The following is a 13,465-nucleotide window of genomic DNA, read 5'->3' as shown; positions in this document are numbered from 1 at the left end:
GGTGCTTCCCAACCGCCGGGCTATAATCTATGAAACTGATCCCGGATCCAGCCAATCAGTTAGCTCCTCATAACAAGTCTAACAGGCTCTGGACTGCTGAAGGGCAGTGCTGGAGCCCAGCAGAGGAGATATTCCACACAATACTTTGCTTATCTATACAGTCACTTTGCCTGGAAAGGCCAGAGGAAAAAAAAAAAATCACAGCTTCTTTGTCTCGGGGAAGGAGGGCAGGTGATCTGGCAGGAACGAGCCTGAAGCTGGAGCAAGCTCTCCTGGCGTGGCAATCCCAGCAAGTGTCGGCATTAAAGGACCAGAGCCACCCAAGACACCAAAGGGCCAGACCGCAGACAAACCTGAGGTAACCTTCAGCTTCCCTTTTAATGTTAGCAGGAATAACGTTGAGAGGAAACGATACCCACCAAGTTGCTTCTGCAACTAAATAGACTTCTATTTTATTTTATTTTACTTTTCTCTGTCCCGTGGTTTTTGTGGATCACACTTAAGCATGAGTCCGGGGAGGTTTGCGTCCCTAAAATAACATGTACCGGGATAAGGAAATAGGTAATTTTCCGGGAACAGTTTCACAGCTACTTTCTCTGAGAGGAGAGCCCGTTCATCTACTCCCGAGAACGCAGGTCACTCGGGCCGGCGGGGAGGGGAGAGGCGGGCTGCATGCTTCTGTAACACGGAGGAAATAACTGTGCACGGGTGAGCCGGGAACACAAACGTCTGCGCAGCTCCTCTGCCTGTTGGGCTGCAAGAATGTTCCATAGGGAGAGCAAAAGCAGAAAATATTGAGTATCAGAATCAGAGGACTTTGCAATTGCTCCCGGAGACAAAGTTATACTATTTCTGACTATTTGCTATCTGCCTTATTTACCAACTACATACTAATCACTAATTACACCTGATATTTACTAGACCATACTTCTACACTTCTTATTTATTAAGGAAACTACAATTAGTTGAAATTCCTACACAGGTGAGCAAAAAAAGAATTTAAATTCAAAAAAGAAAGGAAAACAAGAAACACATAAACCCACACCCTCTAGATACTTAACATTCTTTCCCTGCAACAAATTCAAATGCCCAGCAGATTGGACATCTTCAACAAAATTCATAGCAAATGTAATATTAGCAGCAACAAAAATTTTTGCAAAAAAAACTTTCAAGTAACTAAATCAACTGATGTTTTCAAAGTGGCAAGAGAAGTTATAGAATTTTCAATCTGTGTTTTGATTTGATAGCCTCCCAAAGGGAGAAAAAAATGCTTCATTTGGTAACCGAGTATAAAGCACACTAACGGGAGAGATATTTCCATACTTTTGGTTTTTTAGAGATGATTGACTGAATTTAACTTGAGATGTGACACAAGGAAGAAAGTAGTAAAATACAGATAATAGAAAAAAATCCAAGGGCAATTTCTTCCCAGGATTTGTGTTTTGACTAGCCATAAAAGGCTACTTTGCTCTGTTTAAATAATTTTTTTATTTAATTAGACTTTTGAACAGTGCAGCTGCCTGTGGTGATTATGTGAGAATGGAAATTTCCAAGTAAGGTATTAAAACTGTTGTCCCTTTGGGTCAAAGAGAACATAAATTAATTAGTTTGAAATGGAAAAACATACCCTTAATACTGTTGAATCTTCTATTCAAACTGTCTGATTTTAACTGGTAATAAAAAATCTCACTAAATCCCTCTTGAATTCTCATTTCCAACCCCCATTTCAGCAGACAAGGCCAAGCCTCGTCAGCAGGTATCTTCAACCTTTTGGCACTGTAAACAGAACATTTCTCAAAATGCACACTCAGGCTATACAACTGACTTACAAAATAAGCTGTCAAGAATCTTACAATGTTTGAAGTACATTGACAGTCTCCTGCTGGGCCACATGCAAAGCTACCTTGCCATGCATGCAGCCCCACAGGCAACAGGCTAGGCACGCCTGATGGTAAACTGAGGCACAGAAGTCCCTGTATGTTTATTTTTCTCCAGAAATTTTCACCTGCATAGAGCTCAATTCTGCAAAACATTATGTCACCAGTCAAGACAGTGGCCAACAGCTGTACATCAAGTCCAGGAGTGGCGCTTTTACAGGTATTGTACATTCCACCCTGTACATAACCAACCCCTGGCCCCCTGGCTCTCAGAGATACCACATGCTGTGGCTGACTGAGGTCCAAGCGGCTCCTTGTTTAATAACTACTGTTCTTCCCAAATACACTAATGCCCTGAGCTTTCTCTCCCAGAATCATTATAATCACGGTACTCTGAGATAGCTCTGGCAATAAGCCATTTTTCTGGGGGTTTAACACTTAGCAACTGGTGCTATCACATTTAGGGGACTTAACACTGAACAATGAGAGCGACGGCTTGGTATGAAGTATGATTCAGTTTGAGCCACTTGTATGTCCTGTGCCCTATTAAAAAGAAATCAAGGAAGAAGAAAATAAAATACATATGTCGATACTATCATTTTCTTTTGCCTAAAATTGTTAGCTCAGCATGTCGGAGTCAGTTATAGCAGACATCACTCCTAAACCTGAACCATCTTGTATTAGGAAGGCTGTAGCTTGAGAGACTCTTCCTTGACATTGACACGAGTTCATCTCTAACAGCTATTACATCAGGTATTGAGAAGCTGTGGAAACCAAGCGATATCAAAACATCTGAATCTGGTTCTTACTCATATTTCACGACCTCAACCCTAGGGCCAGAGACTAAGACAATCCCAATAACTGAAGAGTAGTTCAGGGATATAAATTCTTTTCTGACCCAAGAGCCTCAGCAAATTTCAAATATCAGAGCAGCTATGGTTGGCTGAAAATGTCCCCAAACTTGGACCAAGAATGATTTATGGGTCCATGAGCTACTTTGTCTGGCATTGCAGTTTATAGAGCCAAAGAAGTTATTCAAAGGGACTGATATAGTCAGATCCACCATGTTGGTCCTCCAGACCAATTAGAACTGGCAGGACATTAACTATTCTATGTGACAGGGACAAACAGCTGTATCATTTCATAATGCAAAACTCATTTCCAAGAAAGTTAGACATTAGAACCTGTTCCCTGGTAGGGAACATCTGACAACCAGGACAGTATGAAAACTCTACTTGAAAAGTAAAAGTCAACAAGACTTGACTTACCTTAACAAAAAGTGTTATAGTTCAAATTAAAGTATGAATACTAAAGACCCAAGTTTGGAGCCACTGTAGAGACTGATCTGTGTTCCTGATTTATATAACAAAACTCTTTTAGGTACAGAGATTTCAAATCAGATTTACACTCACCATATGGAAGGGCTTTGAAAGGGGGTTTTGCTTTTATTATTGTTTGTTTTCTATATTTATTAATTTTGTAGAAAAGGTGATTGAACCCAGAACCCCCATGCTAGGCAAACACTCTAGTACTGAGCTACAATCCCAGCCCTAGTATCAGTTTTTTAACTCAGCCTTCCCTAAGAAGGTTAGTGTATGGGATCGCATTAATAATCTATGTGACAGTTTTCTAAAATTCATTACACTTCAGCTTAACAAAATGATTTTTAACTCAGTCTTGTCTAAGAATATGAACATATGGAATGATACTAATAATTCATGTGAAAGGAATTTCAAAATATATTACATGGTAGATCACACTTGAGATTTATGAAAACTGTTATCTTCTTATACTTAAACATGAATTCATGTTAAGTCAGAATTCTTTCTCTGCAAAGAAGGCCTTACAAGGAGAAAAACCCACTGGGCTATGGCCCCCATGTTCTTTGCCCGTTTCCCTGAAGTGTTATGAAGTGAGATATGCAGAGACTGGCGATTTAGTAAGAGAAAATATTGGGGTGCATTACTAACATGCATTATTCAATCCATGCCTGTGCTTCCAGCAAGGCTTCTAGCACCGAAGGAGTCAGACTGTCTAGGTTCAAATTCCAGTTCTGGCATTTCATTGAGAGTATGACCACAGTACCTGACAGCACTTGAAAGAAGAATTATCATTTTATCGATTTCATGATTAAAACAATAATGTATCGCACAACAAACAAAATGAAGGTGGATTATTCCGCATCCAGGTGTGTTGGTGTGGTTCTGCTATTACTGTATGCTGTGCCTGAGGTAAATTTATACAAAAGATGTTTGTCTTGATGACTCTGAGATCAGCGCACGGTGAGATGCTAAGTCACGGTTGCGGCTTTTCTACTGGTCGTCTCGAGATACTTTGAAACCAAACCTGCATCAGGCGCATCGCATCGGCCTTCTTTCCTGGGACATGACAAAGAAGGGGCAACTGAAGCAGGCATGATTCATAGGATAGTTGGCACACAGTTCAGGCAAGTAAAAAGTCTTGCATGAAAAGAAAATAATAATGGGGCCATTAATCTTCATTCCTGGTATCCTAACCAAAAAAGGTTTGAATGGGGGTGCCTTTCCTGAACTGTGCTGATTATCCAAAACACATGAACCATGTCTCAATTTGTGCTGAATTCCCAGCTTAAATATGAGAGAACACTGAAGCTAATTATGCCTTTCCTCCCTCAGTTGAGAGTTTTCTCCATGCAAGAGGCTATTAACAGAGGTTTTAATAAACTCTTTGAGAAGGAGAAGAACAGATCAATCAACTTAGAGGGAGCAGCCTCCCTCCAGGAGTATAGACTTCATTCATTCATTATTTCCTCTATCCATTCACTTCTTCTCTCACAGTAGGCCTTCACCCTTCCCTCCCTCCACTTCTATACAAATACCCTTCGGCTACATCTACCTGCTTCTGGATCCTGAGATGGGCGTCTGGAAATACAGACCCATCTACACACCCCCACCAGAAAGCTGAATGACAATAAGGGTTCCTTCCCCGGGAGCCCTTTCCTGTTCGCTTTCTTTTTAAGAAAAATGATTATTTCATACTGTGTAAATTAAGGAATCAGTACTACTTCCCACATAATTTAGTGCTAAGAGAAAATAAACATTGGGAAAATTTAGGGGGGGGAAAAACTTTCAAAAAGAATACAAAGAAACTCCGGAATTACAATGCAGTCAACAGACCTACAGACAGATTCTTTGCCAGAGTTAGAAAGTCGCCTCTAATCTTTCTTGAGTTGAGGAAGAAATGCCATGAAGCTCATTACGTTTGTTAGGAATCATCACCTATTTAGAGCTTTATGTGGGGCCTGGCAAAGAGTAGAATAGACTAAGCTGAATTTCCTTCATTCTCATGGAAGAAAACACACTGGAAGGTCAGGGGTGCTAGGACTCAGAAGCAGGCTGTATGCTCCCACTTCCCCTCTGCTGATTCAGCTGCCACAAGACATGAAGTTTGTCCTTCTCAGTGTCCACTTGTGACTCCAAGGCATTACTATCTGAAGTATTGTGGCAGTGCTTGGACACAGACGACCTACACTGCACATCCTCCGAGGAAGAGGACTGTGTGAGAGGTTAAAGATTCCTAAGAAATGGGTATACTGGGGAACAATTGGTATTGGCTAGATGAGCTTTCCCCAGGGGTCCAGATAGAATCTCTTAGTCCCATGATTGGAGTATTAGGAGGTGCTATGGGCATTTAAGAATGACATTCAGAGGAAGGCTCTTGGGTGCAGACAAGGTAGATTGTATGTATGTTAGCTCTGGATTGGATGGTCTTGAACTCAAATATTAAGAATATAAGTGAAAACAAATGTCTCTACTTCCTAAATAACTTGTGCCAGGGATACAAAACTAACTGAGAGAGAAATGCCATGATTAGGACCAAAGTAAAATTTGTCTTAGATTTTCTCCTAATCAATTTATTTCCACCCCCCTAAACATAACCTCCCTTTATTCCTTAGTCTCTCCCCCAAAGGAGCCCATGAAGGGGTTTCTCTGCTCCTCACACCAAATGAATCAATTTATCTGCATCTCCAAAGAAACAGACTAAGCCGGTCTATGAAAATACAATGGAATGTTCCCACTAACTTCCAGGGGGCTTTCATTTTAATAGGGGTGGGCATTACAACAACAAGACACACGAAAGGCAAACAGGACTTTCTGGGCCTGAGAGTCATACCACAGTATCAGAAACTCTCTCTTAGGAGCAAACCCATCCTGTACTCACAGCACTGAACCAGAGGGAATGTCAAGTCTTGACCTCTCCTTGTGGGACCACCACAGGGAGCCCTGTACAGCCCTGCCCTGTCCCTGGAACTTTTGAGGCTTCCTCTCCACAGTGTGTAGCACCGTCGAGCAAAGGGGGATTCCTCACTTAATTCTTACTCTTATAATAAAATCAGATGCTATTTTTATCTCCTAAAAGGCAACTTAGCTATAGAATCCCATCTGCAATCATCAGCAACTGAAGGAGACGTGGTCCGCTCCCTACCTTTCGTCCCATTTCTTTGTGTGTCATTGAAATGTGAGCACAGAAATCAGAAAACTGGGAAGAAAAAGAAAGCATTACATTTGAGTCCCATGTGGACTGGAAGATGACAGGAGCCTTTAAACTTCATGTGTATAAGGATTACCAAAAGGCATGTATTAAAGTAGAAAATTCCTGGTTCCATTCTGTTCCAGGATACCAATATTATGAGTCTAGAGAGCAAAACCCTGGAATCTGCATTTTCATTGTCCGGTTCCCCATCCAGGCTGGTAAAGCTAGCTATTTCTGGACTACCCTTGAGAAATAGCGATGCAATGTTTGCAAACCTTGTAACACAAAAGTCTGGAGCCTTACTTGTTCTCAGCACTCACTAGTTACCACTCCTGGGAATCAGAATCGATCCCAGCTCCACGGATTCCCTTTAGAGTTGGTTTATTGCTAGATGAAAACTACACATAGGTGTGGTGGTATGAGAACAAGCCAAGGGTTGTTGTGTGTAGAAGAAAGAAATGAGAGGAAGGGTACAAGACACTGACGGTCTAGTTCCTCCTCGTCCTAATGACCCTCTAACCAGTGGTGAAAATCCTTGGGCCGTGATTATCCCTCATTCTATACTGTTAGCAGTTCCAAAAGAAAAAGATTGTGCAAAATTAGCTAAAATAATTATTCATGGAACAGAAATTTTCAAAGTAAAATCATAAAATAATTACCCTTTCATTTTTTAACCTTAGATACAGAAAGAAAAAAAAGGAATTGCTACTTGTTTTTTCTTCAGAGCTAAATGGGCCCAAGGGGAGTTTGCAGGTGGTGGAGTTCACCAAGTTCAGTGCAGTGTGGCAGAATTGAGTCCTACCCCTGATTGGTTGTTGTACTCCTGAGTCTGCCCATCATCCTTTGTGGACTCTGTAGGCCTTCTGCGGGTGATTGAAGACACTTGGAACAGCTTCTACCACTAGGTAGATGGGCTGAGGAATTCCTTGTTTTGTGTGTTCCTGGGCCTAGGACAAAGCTCTGTTGTGTAAGAGCATAAATAACAAAAGCTTTGTTCTCCCAGACCAGGAGGGGAAGTGCGGATCTACGCAAAATCATTTGGTCTGAAAGTGCTAATGATGACAAGAATGCAATATTATTTTAGGCCCTCCATCAGCACCAGTTACTCAACCTCCGCTCCCAGCTTCAGCAAACAATGGCTCAATATGGCCCAGCCGCCTTAGGAAAATACTAGTCCACATACTTGGAACGGGGGCTCTTCCTGCGCAAAACTAAATGGGAGCTATTCAAAACTCTCTTCACTGTCTCCTTTTGAATCTTGAGCATAAGAACACAGCTGTTTGTATTTCTATAATGAAAAGAAAATTGAAACTCTGAATGGACAAGGAATCAAAGCACTTTTTATTTATTCCATCCCAGATGCTTGACATGGGCTTTATTGCTTGATTCGCCGAGTGACCTCAAAGAGGCTGGTTTTTATTATCTTCATTTTTGCTAAGAATAAGAAAGTCTGTGTAAGTGTCCCTCCAGGACGGCGTGGATAAGGCACACAGCTGGGAGTTGCGTGGGAAAGGAGGTACGAGGCACTCCAAGTGGACATGTCACATTTCTACCAACGTCGCCTTAGGGGAGCAGGTGAATGAGAGCCTATTTAACACCCTGCCTTGCATCGCTGAATAATTTCCCATGCATTAATCTAAAGAGCTACATAATAGTTTGACGCCATGGGATTTTACAGTAGGTACTGGGCCATACTTTAGTATACCAATCACCTACCATTGTTGCTGGTTTCCCTCCATGAACACACTTCTACAAACTCGTTGTGTATTGTCCTTTTGTGTGTATATTATGTAGCTGTCTCCTAAAGATAAGGCCTAAACTAAAAACTGTTGAGCCAAGAAGCTATCTATATATTTTGCATGGCTGTACTTATCAGAAAGGCTGTACCTACCTGGCAGCTGGAAAAAGCATGCCAATTTCTCAGTTTCAAAGATACACCACGTTTGACCAACCATTTACATTTCTGGAAATACAACTGGTGGTGGGGGTGGATAGCATTTCGCATAGTTACTTTTATTTATGCTTCTTTGCTTATTAAGAAGGCTGGGCATCTTTTCCCAAGCAATCGGTTCCTTGCAATTCTTCCCCCAACTCACTGTCCTTGTTCTTTATCTCCATTTCTATCAGAGTCTAAAGCCAAAATTCTTTACACATACTTTCTCCAGCACCTATGCTCTCAGTACCTGGGTTCTCAGAGTTCATGGGCTGGAATAGTAGAAGCTTTGATCTGCAGCCAAAAAGACTTTGGTAACGTATTGCCAGGGTGATTAGTCAGGTTCCATAAAACACATTCCAAGAAGAAAAACTGGTTAGGTCTAAGGAGCAGAAAGCCATAAACTCCTCCTTGCATGTCAGCTTCAGAAGTAGGTCCTCCCCTGCCTTTATTGACGTCGTTTGTCTTACAAGAACAATGACCCATTCAAAACTAATCTTCTTTTTCAGAACAGAGAAGTTTGGGTAGGAAAACAGGCCAATAGGAGTTTGGACAAACATCCCTAGAAAGGGGGAGCTGAAGAAGAGCAGGACACAGACATTGACACAGACACACACACACACACACACACTCACACACAGAGACACATACACAACTACACCTGCACACACACTCCTATACCCCAGACAGAGGTAGACAAGAAACTTACCTGAGATGCCCTTACTCACAGGAAGATAAGGGCAGCACACATTAAGCAACGTGTCTAAGATCAGCCGTCAGAGAATAAGCCCTACTCCCTGATTCTACCAGAAGAAACTGGCCCGGGATAAAGCGGAGCCCGAGTTGAGTCTCCAGAGCTTAAGACATTAATTCTAGCTTCCAAAGTGTGAGGATTTATAATAAAAAAGTATTCTGTTAGGAATACCTTTACCCTAGGCCCCGGAATTTGCCCAGAGGTAGGCGAGCTACGTGGCTGAGAAGCTTCTTTGTTTCTAAGGTGTATCATGGTTATGGCTAGCTGTGGAAAGAAAGCTTCAGAGACAATGTAAGGTTGCCCCTTTCATCTGCTACTCAAAATCAATGACCAAATACACTTAGCAAAGGGGTGCAAGTGCCCATCATCTTCCTTGTAAATATCTCTTGCATGATTAATTTTGTCTAGTCTATCTTGTCTTTAAGGTTCAGGCAAATTCAAGTTCTGGATAAAGGAAGGTTAAGCCTGGTTATGCAGAGAGTCGTTCCAGAGAGTCTCGTGCCTTTGCTTATGGACCCAAATGTGGCCATAGTCCTGAGAGAAGAACTCGACATGGCTGTGTTATCCCAGCTCACACAATTTTTAATAAAACGCATGAATGAGTGGCCCACACATTCACCCAACTAAAGAGGTCCAAAATAAGTAGCAAGTTAGCTCTCCAAAGGCATTACTTCTCACTGTGTTAGACACACCCTGGACCCCAACATGACTCTCTTGCCAAACCTACACAAAACTGTATTCACCCCATTAAAGATGTTTGATAAAGCCTTGAAGATCCAACATCCTCCCTCCTTTCTGAATCTGAATGCATTTTCTCCTAAACTCTTTAGATATCTACATGGGTCATCAGGATAAAACACAGCGAGTCTTCAAGAACAACTGGAAGGTCCTATTTAGGAAAATGGGATTGGATTCAGCAGTGGGAATTGGTCTATGCCAGAGGATGCACATGGATTACATGCACAGCCTTCATCTCACAATTCCTTCCTCTGACAGGTCTTTCTACTCGAACCTTAAGCACAGGGCAACAGAAAAGGTAGCTCGCTTCTGGGCTCAACTGATTCCTCAGCAGAGCTTTCCTGACTTCCGCTGAGAGACTAGCAGTTCTGGAAAATGTCAAAGGAAAAGCCTTTCTTGAATGTTAACCTGTCATGGAGATTAACTGGCTACCTGATAGCCTGACTCTTATAACCCTTTCCTTGGCAAGGCAGACAAAGATATCTCATGCTGGTGCCTCTCTGTGGAAATAGGAGATTTCCCTAGAAAAGAACACTTTTTTTTTTTCAAAACGTGGTGCTTATTTCAGGGCTGTTCTGAGAATTCCAAACAATCTTCACACAGAAGTTTTATGCCTCTGAATCAAGGGTAAACTCTTCAAGTAAGTTTTGACAATCCTGTGGTCATTCTAGACTCTAAAAATAAACATTCAAGAGCCAGATGGGGAGTTAAACTGTTGGTCAGTAGCAAAGATGACGCACGAACCTTCAGTAGAGATCGCTGTTCCTTGTGGGATAGTTCTCTCCTCTCCTCTGAAGTTTTTATGACATCATTCATGTTTCAGAGAGTGTTACATGAAGACTGTGTTATGTACAACTGGCTTTTATTTCTTAAAACAGTCACTCAATTTTTATTAGCAAATTTGATCCATTATTCCTTTCCTCTATAAAATGGAATGAAAAGGAACACATGATTCTAAGACTGGCAAAGACTCCTACTAGGGTATATTTAAGATTTCCTTACAATATACCTTATACAAAATACATTAACGGGAATCCCTAATCTCATAGATAAGTTAAAATCTGGCTCAAAGTTAAGTATTTATTATACAGAACTCAATAAATACATGATAACAACTTCACACTCATTAGTATGGAGTGAGCAAACCATGAATTTTCAGAAAACTGAAATTTTTAAAATGTTCACATGTGTTATGCTTAGTGACTTTTGAGGTTCCAGGACTTTCTGAACATACATATGAAGCTTTAGAATCTGCTATGGATCTAGAGAGATGGCTCTGTGAGTAATAATACTTAATGTTAAGACTGGCAACCTGAATTCAATCCCCAAGACCTCCACGTTGGAAGAAAAAAAACCTTCTCCCACAAGTGCCCTCTGAACTCCACATACTTGCTATGGCAGGTGCCTTCCCCCACCACACACACACACACACACACACACACACACACACACACACACACCACAAGAACTAAAGAAGTGATTTCGTTTTGAATCTGTTGTAGCCACATGTTAGCTTTGTGAACGTGAGAGGCTTACTGAAGAAACCTGAGGTACAGCTTTCCCATCTGTAAAACATGAGTGATAATATTATTCCTGCCATGCGGAACAGATGAGAAATTTATGATAATATGTGCCATAGGCACACCAAGTAGCTGATATGGCTCAGGCCTTTAGAAATGGAAATGATCACCTTTATAAGATAGGACTGCTGTCATTTTTCCTTCCTACAGCTGCTGGAAGAGAGGCTGAAAGAGATTCAGTGATTCGCCCAGGTCACTACGGCACTCCCCCCACAGGAACATATTCTCTACATGCAAAGGTGCAGTGCTGTAACATGAAGGTCGGCTTGTTGGACTATCTGTTCCTGCCCGGTACCCCACAGCTGGCAAGTCCCAGAGAAAATCAATCACACAGAAATCTCTATAAGTTATAAAGCTGATTGGCCCATTAGCTCAGGCTTCTTATTAGTCCTTGTAACTTATATTAATCCATTATCATTATCTATGTTAGTCACATGGTTCAGTACCTTTCTCACTGTAACAGCTCACATGTTGCCTCTTCAGTGGTCTGGGCAGGAGTGGCTGAGGGAGCTTCCTGCTTCCCAGAATACTCCCAGTCTTTTTGCTCCACCCCTACTTCCTGTCTGGCTTTCCCGCCTATACTGCCTGCCTGGCCAATCAGCGTTTTATTAAAATATGATTGACAGAATATAGACAATTCTCCCACACCACAGTACAAAAAGCACAAGTATTGAAGATCGGAGGTTAATTTCTGGATCTTGAAAAAGGTTGCTTATACTTTCACCAGTGAAACACTGCTAAATTAAAACTCTGCTTCTAAAATATCTTGAGTAGGAACGTAATTTAATTAGGAAGAAGCTCTCCTCTCACTTAGCGACAAAAAAAAACCAGAAATCTTCTAAAGATGTCGTGTGTTTTACCACACACGCTATCCCTCAAACCTTTTGCTACCTGCTATCAAAGTTCTGCTGATACCGACATTTCTGAGTAGGTGGATCATCACTTACCCTTCACCAGAGGCGAGAATCATTTCTAAACAAACAGGTCCTGAACGACAGCTCTGGTATGGAGGAACACCATCTCCCAGGGGTGTCAGGTGGGAGTTAAACAATGTCAGAAGTCACTGCTTTTGCCGTCTATATTTAAAAGTCGTTGTAATTTTCTTTTTTCCTTAAAATAAGCTAAGGTGCTGGGGGAGGGGCAGTTTGACATCCTAACTGCTTAGAGCCTTCTCTGACAGGAAGACTTCACTGCATGAGAACTGGCAATGAATTTTGCGGCCAGCTGAACTCCCTTCATGCCAGGACCAGGCACAGATGCCTCAAGGAAGCCACAGGACATGCACAGATGTTTGTGGCTAAAGCACAGCCCTGGTTCCAAAGTTGTGCAGTGCCCAAATCATGACTGTTTCAAACATGTTGGCCTGGACTTGTCACCTTCACAACGTCTCAGTAAAGCTGAAGGATCACGCCACTGTTTCTGCACGTGCCGGGAAAGTAGGCCTTCCCCTTGTGACTTAGCAGAAGGCATCCGTGTCTGGTGCGGAGGGAACAAGGCCATAACTGGTATGGGCAGTCCTTCATTTGAATGAAAGTCTTCTCTGAGCGATGTAAATACTGCTTTCCTAGCTGGAAATGTAAGTTCTCTATGAGCATACTGGGAGACAACCTACACTAAACACCATCTTCTCCCTGGATACTATAACACTGGGTTTAATAATAAATAAATAAACAAACAAACTTCTCTTGGGTCATCTTTTCTTGCGTCCTTTGATCCTCATCTTCAGTAGAGTTAGACGTAACATGAAGATGAATGCAGCAATGGCTGTGCAGATGAGTGATAGTGATGTCAGCAGTGGCAACTATAGCAACCATAGGGATAGAGGCAACAGCAGCAAAGAGGCAGAAACAAAGGTAGTGCCAGGGGAGGCAGCCTCAAACCAATGGCACCATCAGGAGGGCGGCTGTGGTGATGGGGCCAACAGTGACTTGAGGCAACTATGGAGTTCCAGGGAAGGCCCAGGGCAGAAATAACAAGAAACAGGAGAGACACCCTAGGCCCAGAAGCTGTAATCATATCTGCTGTCAAAATCTAGGAATCCCAACTTCCTAGACTTGGGTATGAGCTGTAA

At 42.0% G+C, this 13,465-nt stretch overlaps 1 long non-coding RNA gene across 4 annotated transcripts; it reads left to right on the top strand.

Moving 5' to 3' along the window:
* LOC146891604 (uncharacterized) lies at window positions 1-13,073 on the top strand. Of its 4 annotated transcripts, XR_015734989.1 has the most exons (4): window positions 1-358; window positions 1,996-2,097; window positions 7,749-7,964; window positions 11,545-13,073. It is a non-coding gene; the product is annotated as an uncharacterized LOC146891604 (long non-coding RNA). The 4 variants fall into 4 exon arrangements; XR_014997161.2 differs by having other exon boundaries at window positions 27-358; window positions 7,849-13,073; XR_014997158.2 differs by having other exon boundaries at window positions 30-358; window positions 7,749-13,073.
* The last annotated feature ends 392 nt before the right edge of the window (window positions 13,074-13,465 follow it).

Source organism: Myodes glareolus, chromosome 15, assembly GCF_982192425.1.
Source record: "Myodes glareolus chromosome 15, mMyoGla1.1, whole genome shotgun sequence".
NCBI classification, from domain to species: domain Eukaryota; kingdom Metazoa; phylum Chordata; class Mammalia; order Rodentia; family Cricetidae; genus Myodes; species Myodes glareolus.
The sequence above is the reverse complement of the archived record's forward strand: the minus strand, read 5'-3'. Positions and strand labels throughout refer to the sequence as shown.